Genomic DNA, 15,763 nt, shown 5'->3' on the forward strand with positions numbered 1-15,763 from the left:
ACCCCATCAAGCACAGGTAACCACCCTATGCCCCGATCTGTCCCACGACTGGCCAGGAGGACCTCTGTTTTGTCAGGGTTAAGCTTCAGCTTGTTAGACACTGATCCAGGACCCAAGGGGCTTCCTTGGAATCTGGTGGAAAAGAGTAATAGAGTTGAGTGTCATCTGCGTAGAGATGGCACCAAACTCCAAAAATCCAGATGATCTCGAAAGAGCAGCTTTATGCTATGAGAACCAATACTCCTTCTCTCTATGCTCAAGAGCAACTGCAGCTGGTTTGGATACACACCTGTGGCCAGGAAGAGGGAGCTATGGCTGGCGGTCTACTATTGTGCATGCCAAAAAGCAATCTTGGCCATTTCGCTCCTTGTGTTTTCCCCCTTCTGCTCTCTTTGGCACAGCAGCCATTTTGTGTGTGGACTCTGCTGGAGGCAACCATTTTGTAACAGCATCACAACTTCTTCAAAATTCCAACGGTGGCCACGGAGTTAGGGTACAGGAAGGTCTCAATATTACACTCAATGGAGTGGATTGATATGTTGAAACAACTGGACTGAAGCAAGCTGAAAGAAATTTGACATTGTATTGCTGAAGGCTTTCAACTCTCCACCTGCTGTGTACTAACACTTTTCAGGTTTCATGGGCTGTGGTAACTAATATGTAGCCATAATCTTAATATATAAAAAGCAAATGGCCTAAACCCAAACTGTGACTGATCTAGAAAATCAGTGTCCTCTAGAAATCCCTGGAGCCGCGAGGCGACCATCCATGTAATTTAATTGCTGGCACAGCTCATACACTTTAATCTTCCTACATTATTGTATATACCCAGTGGTGCCTAGGAGGGGCCGATACTCCCCTACTTTCTCCCATCTCCAGCTCTGAGGCGGTCTACCTAACAATATCTCCACGGCAATGGTGGGGCGCTTTCTGTTTCTATTCTTTTTCTTTTCTTTTCTTCCCATCTCTCATACCTTCCCCCCCCCCTTTCCTTTCTCTTCCTCCCTTCACCCTCTTTTTCCTTTCTCTTGTCCCCCTTTCTTCATCCCTTTAAGTATATGTCATATAGTAGTAAGAAGCCAATATGTTCCATTCCCTTTCTTTTCTAGTCGCATGACAAAAAAACCCACTTCACCTGCTTTGTTTGTTTTCTTTCCCTCTTCTCTGGGCCCAAAATGGGTATATTTTTAAAGTTCAAACCCCTCCATTATTTTAAGTTGGATAATGAAGCTACGCATGTCATGCAACATACATACATATATATGCTTTGACTTCTATATAAATCGATAGCTAACTGAAAAAAACATGGCAGTGTAAAAGTATGATATGCTGTGGCAAATGTGCATGGATTTCTCCTCTACTTTTGGAGCATGAATCATTATAGCTCTTCCTGTGAAAAACCTGCCTGGTCATCCTTTAGATATATGGAGAGAGAAAAAGATGCATCCTTTTTCTCTAAGTAGTAGCTTCAACCGGTTAACGGACCATACCCTGAAATGAAGCAGTTACCACCAGTTAAATTATGTACAAGTGTTTTCTGCAGTATTACTATTTTCTGTGTGCATGCTGAGTAACAAGAACACAATGCATTCTGTCAAGCTAAATGTGCCCCAATGCTGACAACAGCCACCATGATACAAGGGAAATTGACAATAGGCCATAACTGAAGGAGTCTTTGTTATCTCACTCATAATGTTAACAAATTAGTGGGAATTAAAAGTCATCAACAGGCCTTGAAAAAGAGCACTGCTATAGTAGAATTAAGACAGGGGTCCTCAAACTTTTTGAATAGAGGACTAGGTGACAGTTCCTCAAACTGTTGGAGGGCCAGATTATAATTTGGAAAAAAATGAATGAATTCCTATGCACACTGAACATATCTTATTTGCAAAAAACACTTAAAGCATTGGAGTCTCAGCAGCTCCTTGTGCTGGGGGACTTCAATGTCCATGCCGAGGCGGCCCTCTCAGGAGCGGCTCAGGACTTCATGTCTGCCATGGCAACCATGGTGCTGTCCCAACAAGTAGCTGGCCCCACTCACAGTGCAGGACATACATTGGACTTGCTTTTCTGCCAGGGATGGGAGGAAGGTGGCGGTGTTGAGGAGTTGACCATCTCTCCGTTGTCATGGACCGACCACTACCTGGTCAGATTTAGGCTCACTGCACCCCCTAACCTCTGCAGAGGTGGAGGACCCATTAAGTTGGTCCGCCCCAGGAGGCTTATGGATCCGGATGGCTTCCTGATGGCTCTTGGGGAGTTTCCCGCCTCCTCGGTAGGTGATCCTGTCGATGCCCTGGTCGCTCTCTGGAATGGGGAGATGACTAGGGCAATTGACACGATCGCTCCGGAACATCCCCTCTCAAGTAGCTGAGCTAAACCAGCGCCTTGGTTCACCGAGGAACTGGCAGCGATGAAGCGAAGGAAGAGGGAACTAGAGAGTGTGTGGCGTTCAGATCCGAGCGAGTCAAATCGAGCACGGTTTGTGTCCTTCCTAAGGGCATATGCCGTGGCAATAAAAGCCGCAAAGAAGGCTTTCTTTGCGGCCACTATTGCGTCTGCAAAGAACCGTCCGGCTGAGCTGTTCCGAGTTGTCAGAGGCCTTTTAAATACCACCACTCAAGGTGGGAACCCTGACAACTCAACTTCTCGCTGTGAAACCTTTGCTCAGTTCTTCGCAGACAAAGTCGCTTTGATCCGTTCTGGTTTGGACACCATGTTAAGGGCAGTCTCTGAGGATGTAACACGAGCACCTGCTTGTCCTATTTTGATGGATTCATTTCAATTGGTGAAACCCGAGGATGTGGACAAGATACTTGGAGGAATGAGGCCTACCACGTCCATCCTAGACCCCTGCCCATCCTGGCTTCTAAAGGAGGCCAGAGGGGGATTGGCTGAGTGGGTTGAGGTGGTGGTTAATGCCTCCCTTCGGGAAGGCAAGATTCCAGCGAGCCTAAAACAAGCTATAATAAAACCGCTGTTGAAAAAACCATCACTGGACCCCACTAAATTTGACAACTTCCGGCCAGTTTCCAATCTCCCCTTTTTGGGCAAAGTCCTGGAACGCGTGGTGGCTTCACAACTCCAGGTATTCTTGGGAGACACGGATTATCTGGATTCAGCACAGTCTGGTTTCAGACCGGGTCATGGAACTGAGACAGTCTTGGTCGCCTTAGTGGATGATCTGCGCTGGGAGCTCGACAGGGGGAGTGTGTCCCTGTTGGTGCTGCTGGACCTCTCAGCGGCCTTCGATACCATCGACCTTCTGGAACGCCTCGCGGGGATGGGTCTTGGGGGCACCGTTTTACAGTGGCTCCGGTCATTCCTGGAGGGCCGATCCCAGAAGGTGTTATTGGGGGACACCTGTTCAACCCCACAACCTTTGTCTTGTGGGTTGCCTCAGGGCTCAATACTGTCTCCCATGTTGTTTAATATCTACATGAAGCCGCTGGGAGAGATCATCCGGAGTTTCGGGGTACGATGTCATCTGTACGCAGAAGATGTCCAACTCTGTCACTCCTTTCCACCTTCTACCACCTTCGAGGTCCTGAACCGGTGCCTGGCCGCTGTAACGGTCTGGATGAGGGCCAACAAATTGAAATTGAATCCAGACAAGACAGAGGTACTCCTGGTCAGTCGCAAGGCCGAACAGGGCATAGGGTTACAGCCTGTGCTGGATGGGGTCACACTCCCCCTGAAGGCGCAGGCTTGCAGCTTGGGTGTGATCCTGGATTCATTGCTGAGCCTGGAGCCCCAGGTCTCGGCGGTGACCAGGGGAGCATTTGCAGAGCTAAAGCTCGTGCGCCAGCTGCGCCCATACCTTGGGAAGTCTGACTTGGCCACAGTAGTCCACGCTCTGGTTACATCCCGCCTAGACTACTGCAACGCTCTCTACATGGGGTTGCCCTTGAAGACGGCCTGGAAGCTTCAATTAGTCCAACGTGCGGCAGCCATGATTCTAACAGGAGCGGAGCGCAGGGAGCATACAACCCCCCTATTGCGCCAGCTCCATTGGCTGCCGATCTGCTACCGAGCTCAATTCAAGGTGCTGGCGCTGGCCTATAAAGCCCTAAACGGTTCCGGCCCAAGATACCTATCTGACCGCATCTCGGCCTATGAACCCACCAGGACTTTGAGATCTTCCGGGGAGGCCCTGCTCTCGATCCCGCAGGCTTCTCAAGCACGGTTGGCGGGGACGAGAGATAGGGCTTTCTCGGTGGTGGCCCCTTGGCTGTGGAACACCCTTCCTACAGACATTAGGCTGGCACCATCTCTCATGGCATTCCGAAAAGTTGAAGACCTGGATGTTTGTGCAGGCGTTCGAGTAATCTAGTGCAATATTGGTAATTGAACATAGGAATGGAACAATGGACAACGAACCTGGACTACGCTTTGATGATGAGACGATTGGGCTGGTTATTGTAATAATTGTTTAGTGTAATTGCTTGTTGTTTATTAAGTGGATAATGTGTTAAGTGGTCAATTGTGCATTGAATTATTGATTTTTATTGTGTGTAAACCGGGCTGAGAACAGCGGTATATAAGCAACGTAAATAAATAAATAAATAAATAAATAAATAAAAGCAATACAATAATTAAAATGAAGAACAATTTTAACAAATATAAACTTATTAGTATTTCAATGGGAAGTGTGAGTCTGCTTTTGGCTGATGAGATAGGATTGTTATTATTGTTGTTGTTGTTGTTGTGTGCTTTCAAGCCCTTTCAGGGTCTTTTAACCCAGTAAATGACCTTGGAGGGCCGTATCCGGCCCTCGGGCCTTAGTTTGAGGACCCCTGGATTAAGACCTAGTCTAGAATACAACATTTTGCTTTTGAAAATACAGTCACAGAGAACATTTCTCAAGCTGTTTTGCAATAAAATCACATTTTTTTCAGCTTGTAAGCAGAAGCAAACTGCCTTAATAGGTACTGATTACATGAGATTTCTGACCCGTCACTTAACTAGCAGCAATCCATTGTGTGATAAGGCATATTGAGTAGCACTGTCCAAATCAGTGGATCTATCAAGTTACACTAGTCAAATCAGTCTTTTAACCCAGTCCAACATTTTAAAGTCGAATCCTGTTGCTGATGAAGTAAACAACAAGCATTGTAATTTGTAGTTGTTTTTTAATTTCCTTCTTAATTAAAAAAAATAAGATAAATTACCACTTTAAACCCCCCACCCCATCCACCAACACTTACCACCCTCTCCCACCCTCATCTGGGTTACTTGAATCAATACATTGATTTAATTGTCTGGAAGGCAATTAAAAAAGTTCTGTACCTATCTTTTCCTTCCGTTTTGTTGATTAAACAAGACCATTTCCTAAACCAATCTTGTCTTGACTGAATATTCAAATATTTATTTTTCTTTTCATAGATAAAATCATTAATTAAATATTCAGAAAGATATGACCACCAGGTTTTCAGGTCCCACCTTGTTTTATCTTTCCAACCTCTGGCGATTGTGGCATGTATCATAAATTTCAATATATCTGACCATTCGTTGTTTCCTTCCTTTACCTCTATGGTGAGGGACAGAAATTGAGCTTTATTCCAATGTCGTTTTTGCCCTATTATTTCTCTAACGGTATTATAATATTTTTGGATTTCAGAGCAGTCGCACCACATGCGTGAAAAAGTACCAGTCTCCCCGCATTTATGCCAGCATTTGTTAGAAGTTTTTTACATAATGTGAGCCAATTGAGAGGGGGTCCTATACCATTTTGAAATTATTTTCTTTTGTGTTTCTTTGATTTTTAGATGTTTAATTTTTTGAGTTTTATCGATCCAGGAGTTTACTAAGTTTTCATTAAAGTTTATATCCTGTTTCCAGGCCTCTACTAAAGTATGTTTTGTATTATAGGATAAGGCTATTAGTTCCTTATATATTCCCCCTATAATGCCTTTCTCTTTTTCTATTTTCCAGCCTATTATTCTATCCAAAGGGGCATCTGATGTTTCTTTCTTTTTTATTTCTTGTGCGACAAGCCTAACCAAGCTATCCAATACTTTGAGCCACATTTGTCCTTTATCTTATCCCATTTTTAATATCTCCATTGGATTCCAAGAGGTCTCCTACCTTCTTTACTCCATTCTCTTTCAGGGACCTGATTAAATTCCTAAATGTTTTATCTTTATTTTCCAGGGTTTCTAGCGGAAAAGGATCTATTTTATTTATTTGTAATTTATTTTGCCATTCCTTCCAAACATGCAATGTTAAGAGAAGGGGGGCATCTCTTAATTTTTAAGCTCCTTTTTATCATTTTTTTTCTCCCACAAACGAGCTCTTTTCCAATCATTTAATTCTTTCTCTAATTTCACCCATTTCCCCCTCTTCCAGTTCCAATTCTATTAATTTAGCGATGTATTGTAATTTGTAGTTATTGTTGATGCACCTTTTGAAATAGCCTTTCCCGCACTTGATAGTGTATACATAAATATGGCAATGTGGACTCTTGGGGAAATAATCCATTCAATTAAAGCTTCATTTGTTTTGTGTTTTGAGGAATACCTGGAGTCAAAAAAGAAACAAAATTATGCAAGTCAAAGAGGCAGGATGACCATAATCACCCAGTTCTTACATATTTTTATGGAAAGAGTGCCATCTGCTGGATGGTGCCCTTTTCCTAGGATACAATTTCTGCAACTATAATTTGGAAGGTCACATATGCATTGCACATTTAAGATACTATGAGCCATGAACGTTATGTTTATTGGTGTACAGAAGTCCATGCAATCAGAAATCGCCTACTATGAATGTGTTGTAATATTAAACTTCCAAGGCTGGAATCCTATGAGTATACTACGGTAGTCCAAACCGGGTCTAGCAACATAACTTTCCGTATGCTCATGAAGAGAGTATTGGGGCATTGGGGCATTACATTCCCAAATGCCTGGCAGTTGAAGGTTTTAGTGAAAGGGGTCTCATAACTAAAGACTCCAATAAGAAAGCAGGAATGTGTTACTCATTTATCAAGAGTATGGAACATCCCCACCAAAACATCCCAAGTAATAAAATACCAAAACATGATGAAATGTATGAAGGAATCTAATGACAAAGTTGATAAAAGTAATCTAACCTCTAAGTGTAAAGGGCAAACCCCTACCATTCCCCCCAAAACCCTATCTTGAAACAACAATTCAATGCCCAACACCATAAAAACAGTTAAAATATTAACATATAATATAAAACCATAACAAGAGCGATAAAAACATAAATCCTTTGCACCTCCTAATTAAAACGTCCCATCTCATTATCCAGTCATTCCATATTCCTATGTCTATTACATTGCATTTTCAAATGCTTGCCAAGTCTTGACTCTTTCCTGGAATGTTAAGAGGGAGGGAGGTAATCTAATGTCCCTAGGAAGGGTGTTCCATAGCCGAGGGGCCACCACCGAGAAGGCCCTGTCTCGTCCCAACCAAACGTATTTGTGACGCAGGCAGGATCGAGAGCAAGGCCTTCCCAGACGGTCTTAAAGTCCTAGAAGGTTCATAAGGGGAGATGCATTCGGACAGGTAAGTTGGGCCAGAACCGTGTAGGGCTTTATAGGCTAAAGCCAGCATTTTGAATTGTGCCCGGTAGCAGACTGGCAGCCAGTGGAGCTGGCGCAGCAGAGTTGTTCCCTGAGCGCCACTCCTGTTAGTAATCTGGCTGCCATCTGTTGGACCATTTGAAGCGGTGTTCAAAGGCAACACCACATACAGCAAATTGCAGTAATCTATACGAGATGTCAATCAGTATAAAGATAGTAAATAACAAACACAGAAACAAGAAAACGGCAGACAACAAGAAATCAAGTGCCAGTTAACATTTCCAGGCAACAAAGCCCAGGCTACTCTATGCAGAAACCCTCACTGATTGACTTTGTAAACTTCATGACTACTCAGATGCTAATTCAAGCTTGCTAACGGCAACATTCACTTGCTTTAAACAGGCAAGGGTTCTTTCTCCCACCCTGGACATTCCATAGATAGATAGATAGATAGATAGATAGATAGATAGATAGATAGATACACACACTCCACTTGTTTCACTGCCAACAGAACATCAGAGGATGCCTGCCACAGATGCAGGCAAAATGTTAGGAGATAATGCTGCTGGAACATGACCAATACAGCCTGAAATATTCACTGCAACCCAGTAATTCTGGCTATGAAAGCCTATGACAATTCAATAAAATAACATGAACATTCAGGGGTGTCGTGTACTTTGCCTTTCTGTGAATGATATTGTCTTGTAATTGCACATTGAAAAGGAAGTATGCTGGGCCATAATTTGAGTTTCAGCCACTCCAAAGTTTAACCATGGGATTAGTCATTAATTTCTGTTCTAAACTATGCTCATGGTCTTTGAACCAATTTAAACACATGGTACAAATTATTTACACTGGTTTTGGACAGTTTTCACACTTGAAAGATTTTTACCATGGCAGCCACTATCTGGAACTTAGTTTAAAATGGTCAGAGGAACAGAGCCAGTTACTTCTACCTAATGACTTGTACATGGATAATATGTGCATGTAGAGACCAAAATCTATATGCAGGTTACTACAGTTCAGTAACCACTAATTTTAGGATGGATGAAGATAAGTAACACTTTTTGCTATTATACTGAATTAGAAAAGATTGCTGATTAAATGCAAATAATCTACAAACCTACTAATAGTTCTGCTTAACTTTCTCCTTTAATCTCACCCCCCCCCTTTCATAATTCACTTAAATCAGGACCAATTTCATACAAAGCTACTTACTGTTCCTATAAGCCAGTGGTTCTCAACCTTCCTAATGCCATGACCCCTAAATATAGTTCCTCATGTTGTGGTGACCCCCAACCATATTTTTGTTGCTACGTCATAACTGTACTGTTATGAATTGTAATGTAAACATCTGATATGCAGAATGTATTTCCATTGTTACAAATTGAACATAATTAAAGCATAGTGATTAATGATAAAAACAGTATGTTTGGGGGAGTATGGACAATGGATGAAGGGATTGGAATTACCGCCAACCGATTCAGCTCTGACTTTTTGGGAATTGCACTTGTGTGAATTATAGTTCACCAGGCACCAAAGAGCATTCTGAACTACACCAACAATAGAATTGAACCAAACTTGGCATACAGGACTTTCATGGCCCACGGAAAATACTGGAGGGGTTGGGAAAAATAGACCCTGACATTTGGGAATTGCAATTGTGTGAATTATAGTTCACCAGGCACCAAAGAGCATTCTGAATTACACCAACAACAGAATTGAACCAAACTTGGCATACAGGACTTGCATGACCCACGGAAAATACTGGAGGGGTTGGGAAAAATAGACCCTGACATTTGGGAATTGCAATTGTGTGAATTATAGTTCACCAGGCACCAAAGAGCATTCTGAACTACACCAACAATAGAATTGAACCAAACTTGGCATACAGGACTTCCATGACCCACGGAAATTACTGGAGGGGTTGGGAAAAATAGACCTTGACATTTGGGAATTGCACTTGTGTGAATTATAGTTCACCAGGCACCAAAGAGCATTCTGAAATACACCAACAATAGAATTGAACCAAACTTGGCATACAGGACTTCCATGACCCACGGAAAATACTGGAGGGGTTGGGAAAAATAGACCCTGACATTTGGAAATTGCAATTGTGTGAATTATAGTTCACCAGGCACCAAAGTGCATTCTGAACTACACCAACAATAGAATTGAACCAAACTTGGCATACAGGATTTCCATGACCCACGGAAAATACTGGAGGGGTTGGGAAAAATAGACCCTGACATTTGGGAATTGCAATTGTGTGAATTATAGTTCACCAGGCACCAAAGAGCATTCTGAACTACACCAACAATAGAATTGAACCAAACTTGGCATACAGGACTTCCATGACCCACGGAAATTACTGGAGGGGTTGGGAAAAATAGACCCTGACATTTGGGAATTGCAATTGTGTGAATTATAGTTCACCAGGCACCAAAGAGCATTCTGAATTACACCAACAACAGAATTGAACCAAACTTGGCATACAGGACTTGCATGACCCACGGAAAATACTGGAGGGGTTGGGAAAAATAGACCCTGACATTTGGGAATTGCAATTGTGTGAATTATAGTTCACCAGGCACCAAAGAGCATTCTGAACTACACCAACAATAGAATTGAACCAAACTTGGCATACAGGACTTCCATGACCCACGGAAATCACTGGAGGGGTTGGGAAAAATAGACCTTGACATTTGGGAATTGCACTTTTGTGAATTATAGTTCACCAGGCACCAAAGAGCATTCTGAAATACACCAACAATAGAATTGAACCAAACTTGGCATACAGGACTTCCATGACCCACGGAAAATACTGGAGGGGTTGGGAAAAATAGACCCTGACATTTGGAAATTGCAATTGTGTGAATTATAGTTCACCAGGCACCAAAGTGCATTCTGAACTACACCAACAATAGAATTGAACCAAACTTGGCATACAGGATTTCCATGACCCACGGAAAATACTGGAGGGGTTGGGAAAAATAGACCCTGACATTTGGGAATTGCAATTGTGTGAATTATAGTTCACCAGGCACCAAAGAGCATTCTGAACTACACCAACAATAGAATTGAACCAAACTTGGCATACAGGATTTCCATGACCCACGGAAATTACTGGAGGGGTTGGGAAAAATAGACCCTGACATTTGGGAATTGCACTTGTGTGAATTATAGTTCACCAGGCACCAAAGTGCATTCTGAACTACACCAACAATAGAATTGAACCAAACTTGGCATACAGGATTTCCATGACCCACGGAAAATACTGGAGGGGTTGGGAAAAATAGACCCTGACATTTGGAAATTGCAATTGTGTGAATTATAGTTCACCAGGCACCAAAGTGCATTCTGAACTACACCAACAATAGAATTGAACCAAACTTGGCATACAGGATTTCCATGACCCACGGAAATTACTGTAGGGGTTGGGAAAAATAGACCCAGACATTTGGGAATTGCAACTGTGTGAATTATAGTTCACCAGGCACCAAAGAGCATTCTGAACTACACCAACAATAGAATTGAACCAAACTTGGCATACAGGACTTTCATGACCCACGGAAATTACTGGAGGGGTTGGGAAAAATAGACCTTGACATTTGGGAATTGCACTTGTGTGAATTATAGTTCACCAGGCACCAAAGAGCATTCTGAACTACACCAACAATAGAATTGAACCAAACTTGGCATACAGGACTTCCATGACCCACGGAAAATACTGGAGGGGTTGGGAAAAATAGACCCTGACATTTGGGAATTGCAATTGTGTGAATTATAGTTCACCAGGCACCAAAGAGCATTCTGAACTACACCAACAATAGAATTGAACCAAACTTGGCATACAGGACTTCCATGACCCACGGAAATTACTGGAGGGGTTGGGAAAAATAGACCTTGACATTTGGGAATTGCACTTGTGTGAATTATAGTTCACCAGGCACCAAAGAGCATTCTGAAATACACCAACAATAGAATTGAACCAAACTTGGCATACAGGACTTCCATGACCCACGGAAAATACTGGAGGGGTTGGGAAAAATAGACCCTGACATTTGGAAATTGCAATTGTGTGAATTATAGTTCACCAGGCACCAAAGTGCATTCTGAACTACACCAACAATAGAATTGAACCAAACTTGGCATACAGGATTTCCATGACCCACGGAAAATACTGGAGGGGTTGGGAAAAATAGACCCTGACATTTGGGAATTGCAATTGTGTGAATTATAGTTCACCAGGCACCAAAGAGCATTCTGAACTACACCAACAATAGAATTGAACCAAACTTGGCATACAGGACTTCCATGACCCACGGAAATTACTGGAGGGGTTGGGAAAAATAGACCCTGACATTTGGGAATTGCAATTGTGTGAATTATAGTTCACCAGGCACCAAAGAGCATTCTGAATTACACCAACAACAGAATTGAACCAAACTTGGCATACAGGACTTGCATGACCCACGGAAAATACTGGAGGGGTTGGGAAAAATAGACCCTGACATTTGGGAATTGCAATTGTGTGAATTATAGTTCACCAGGCACCAAAGAGCATTCTGAACTACACCAACAATAGAATTGAACCAAACTTGGCATACAGGACTTCCATGACCCACGGAAATCACTGGAGGGGTTGGGAAAAATAGACCTTGACATTTGGGAATTGCACTTGTGTGAATTATAGTTCACCAGGCACCAAAGAGCATTCTGAAATACACCAACAATAGAATTGAACCAAACTTGGCATACAGGACTTCCATGACCCACGGAAAATACTGGAGGGGTTGGGAAAAATAGACCCTGACATTTGGAAATTGCAATTGTGTGAATTATAGTTCACCAGGCACCAAAGTGCATTCTGAACTACACCAACAATAGAATTGAACCAAACTTGGCATACAGGATTTCCATGACCCACGGAAAATACTGGAGGGGTTGGGAAAAATAGACCCTGACATTTGGGAATTGCAATTGTGTGAATTATAGTTCACCAGGCACCAAAGAGCATTCTGAACTACACCAACAATAGAATTGAACCAAACTTGGCATACAGGATTTCCATGACCCACGGAAATTACTGGAGGGGTTGGGAAAAATAGACCCTGACATTTGGGAATTGCACTTGTGTGAATTATAGTTCACCAGGCACCAAAGTGCATTCTGAACTACACCAACAATAGAATTGAACCAAACTTGGCATACAGGATTTCCATGACCCACGGAAAATACTGGAGGGGTTGGGAAAAATAGACCCTGACATTTGGAAATTGCAATTGTGTGAATTATAGTTCACCAGGCCCCAAAGTGCATTCTGAACTACACCAACAATAGAATTGAACCAAACTTGGCATACAGGATTTCCATGACCCACGGAAATTACTGTAGGGGTTGGGAAAAATAGACCCAGACATTTGGGAATTGCAACTGTGTGAATTATAGTTCACCAGGCACCAAAGAGCATTCTGAACTACACCAACAATAGAATTGAACCAAACTTGGCATACAGGACTTTCATGACCCACGGAAATTACTGGAGGGGTTGGGAAAAATAGACCTTGACATTTGGGAATTGCACTTGTGTGAATTATAGTTCACCAGGCACCAAAGAGCATTCTGAACTACACCAACAATAGAATTGAACCAAACTTGGCATACAGGACTTCCATGACCCACGGAAAATACTGGAGGGGTTGGGAAAAATAGACCCTGACATTTGGGAATTGCAATTGTGTGAATTATTGTTCACCAGGCACCAAAGAGCATTCTGAAATACACCAACAATAGAATTGAACCAAACTTGGCATATGGGACTTCCATGACCCACGGAAAATATTGGAGGGATTTGGGGGAGGTATTAACAAAAGATTAGCTTTGTCCTACCTTTAGTTTCTGAAGAGCCTTCTTTGCTGCCTGGACAGGGGAAAGACGGCTGGGAGACCCTCGCCCCTTCACAAGCTGGAGGGCGCAGGAGGCGCGCGGGGAAGGCCTCATCCATGGCTGCAGCCATGGAGAGGGCCTCCCGGTCGCCTCTCGCGTCCTCCGAAGCCGGTGGGCGCAGGAGGCGAGCGGGGAAGGCCTCATCCATGGCTGCAGCCATGGAGAGGGCCTCCCGATCGCCTCTCGCGTCCTCCGAAGCCGGTGGGCGCAGGAGGCGAGCGGGGAAGGCCTCATCCATGGCTGCAGCCATGGAGGGGGAATCCCGGTCGCCTCTCGCGTCCTCCGAAGCCGGTGGGCGCAGGAGGTGAGCGGGGAAGGCCTCATCCATGGCTGCAGCCATGGAGGGGGAATCCCGGTCGCCTCTCGCGTCCTCCGAAGCCGGTGGGCGCAGGAGGCGAGCGGGGAAGGCCTCAACCATAGCTGCAGCCATGGAGGGGGAATCCCGGTCGCCTCTCGCGTCCTCCGAAGCCGGTGGGCGCAGGAGGCGAGCGGGGAAGGCCTCATCCATAGCTGCAGCCATGGAGGGGGAATCCCGGTCGCCTCTCGCGTCCTCCGAAGCCGGAGGGCGCAGGAGGCCAGCGGGGAAGGCCTCATCCATAGCTGCAGCCATGGAGGGGGAATCCCGGTCGCCTCTCGCGTCCTCCGAAGCCGGTGGGCGCAGGAGGCGAGCGGGGAAGGCCTCATCCATGGCTGCAGCCATGGAGGGCGCCTCCCGGTCGCCTCTCGCGTCCTCCGAAGCCGGTGGGCGCAGGAGGCGAGCGGGGAAGGCCTCATCCATGGCTGCAGCCATGGAGGGGGCCTCCCGGTCGCCTGTCGCGTCCTCCGAAGCCGGTGGGCGCAGGAGGCGAGCGGGGAAGGCCTCATCCATGGCTGCAGCTGATATCGAGCCCTTTTTTGGGGGTTCTCCCAGCGAGGGGAGTCCCTAAGGACCTCTAATGGAGTCCTGACCTTGGCGAGCTGCCAGCAGAAGCCAATCCAAAGCGCACAATATTAAGAATTAATCTCGCCAGAGGCTGAAGAGGTACCCAGCGACCGAAGCGTTTATTTAGCGATTCAGCTGAAAAGGATGCATTACAGGGATATTTCCTCTATAAGCATACAGTACAGTGAATTTCAGGCATATTTATACAGGCAAAACAAAGAAATCCTGGTTTGAATCCCCCGCCCGCCTCCTGTCAGTTCCTTCTGTCCTGATTGGCCGGCTCCGGAACAGCTGGGAGGAGGCTTGGCCGCTGGTCCCACCCTCCCTCCAATCGCCAGCCGCTGTTGCCTCCAGAGGGCCAATCAGAGCCCTCGGAGCGCCTCCAGAGATTGTCCAATCAGCGGCCAGGAGGCGGGCTCTAGTTTGACAGCGCAGAGGGGCGGAATGCCTGGGAGGCGTCTGCCAGCTGATGGAACACCTTTTATCTCTTCACGGCAGGGAGGCGGATGGGGAGAACAAGGGATTTCCTGGGTCCTGATAAAAGATGTGTATAGGCAAAAGGGTGGCTATGGGTGGTGTCTGGATCTTCAACCTTGCGGGCAAAGGGGTCCTTTGTCTCAAGGGAGCATGCACAAACACCACAGTTGATGTAATCAGTCTGTTTTCCGGGCTTTTGGCTGACAAAATCTCTGGCTTTTGTTTGTCTGAACTCTGAAAAACAAAGCCATAGATTTGCCAGTATTTTCCATGCAATGTCAATATGAATGGAGTTTCTTCCAAGGAAATTGGATTTCCTTAACTGTAATCCCCAGGTCACATACTTTAGTAGGGTAAAGTTCAAGAGGGGAAAGGCAGGGAAGGGGGTGAGGGTACATTTCATTACATATTATATATGTTTCATATATATTTTCTTTATAGGCTTTCATAACTCATAGATTTCATAGGAAAGATCCCCATCCCGTCCCAGCAAAGTTTATTAGAAAACCCACAGCAATTGATAGAGATAAGCAGCAGAGTTCCTGAGGTATGATCCTTTTCAACAAGGCCACGCACATACAGGCGGGGGCTCTTTCTCCCCAAGCGGCTTGGTTTGGAGTTAATGGAGGAAGTCCGTGATGCTAGGGCACCAAGTCAATCAGAGAAGGCAGAAAGGTCCGCAAAGAATCCGCAAATAGTGGAGAGTGGAGCAATGTCCTTTGGAGAACTACATTTCCCCGATCAGGGGCCAGGGTCCAGTGCACAAGCCAGAGAATTCACAGAGAGGAAACAGGAACCCAGTTATGTGTGCTGGGTCAGGAAGCAGCAGAATCCATTGTCCGGCCCTTGGCGAACTACAAATACTGGGGGGG

General features: G+C 44.8%; 1 long non-coding RNA gene across 1 annotated transcript in view; it reads right to left on the reverse strand.

The window, feature by feature from the left end:
- Nucleotides 1-13,521, reverse strand: part of LOC132769922 (uncharacterized) — a 69,870-nt gene extending 56,349 nt beyond the window's left edge. Inside the window, exon 1 of the long non-coding RNA XR_010909583.1 lies at nt 13,436-13,521. This is a non-coding gene — a long non-coding RNA (uncharacterized lncRNA). The remainder of the gene's footprint in view (nt 1-13,435) is intronic.
- Between the last annotated feature and the right edge of the window lie 2,242 nt (nt 13,522-15,763).

Source organism: Anolis sagrei, chromosome 3 (genome assembly GCF_037176765.1).
Source record: "Anolis sagrei isolate rAnoSag1 chromosome 3, rAnoSag1.mat, whole genome shotgun sequence".
Classification (NCBI taxonomy): domain Eukaryota; kingdom Metazoa; phylum Chordata; class Lepidosauria; order Squamata; family Dactyloidae; genus Anolis; species Anolis sagrei.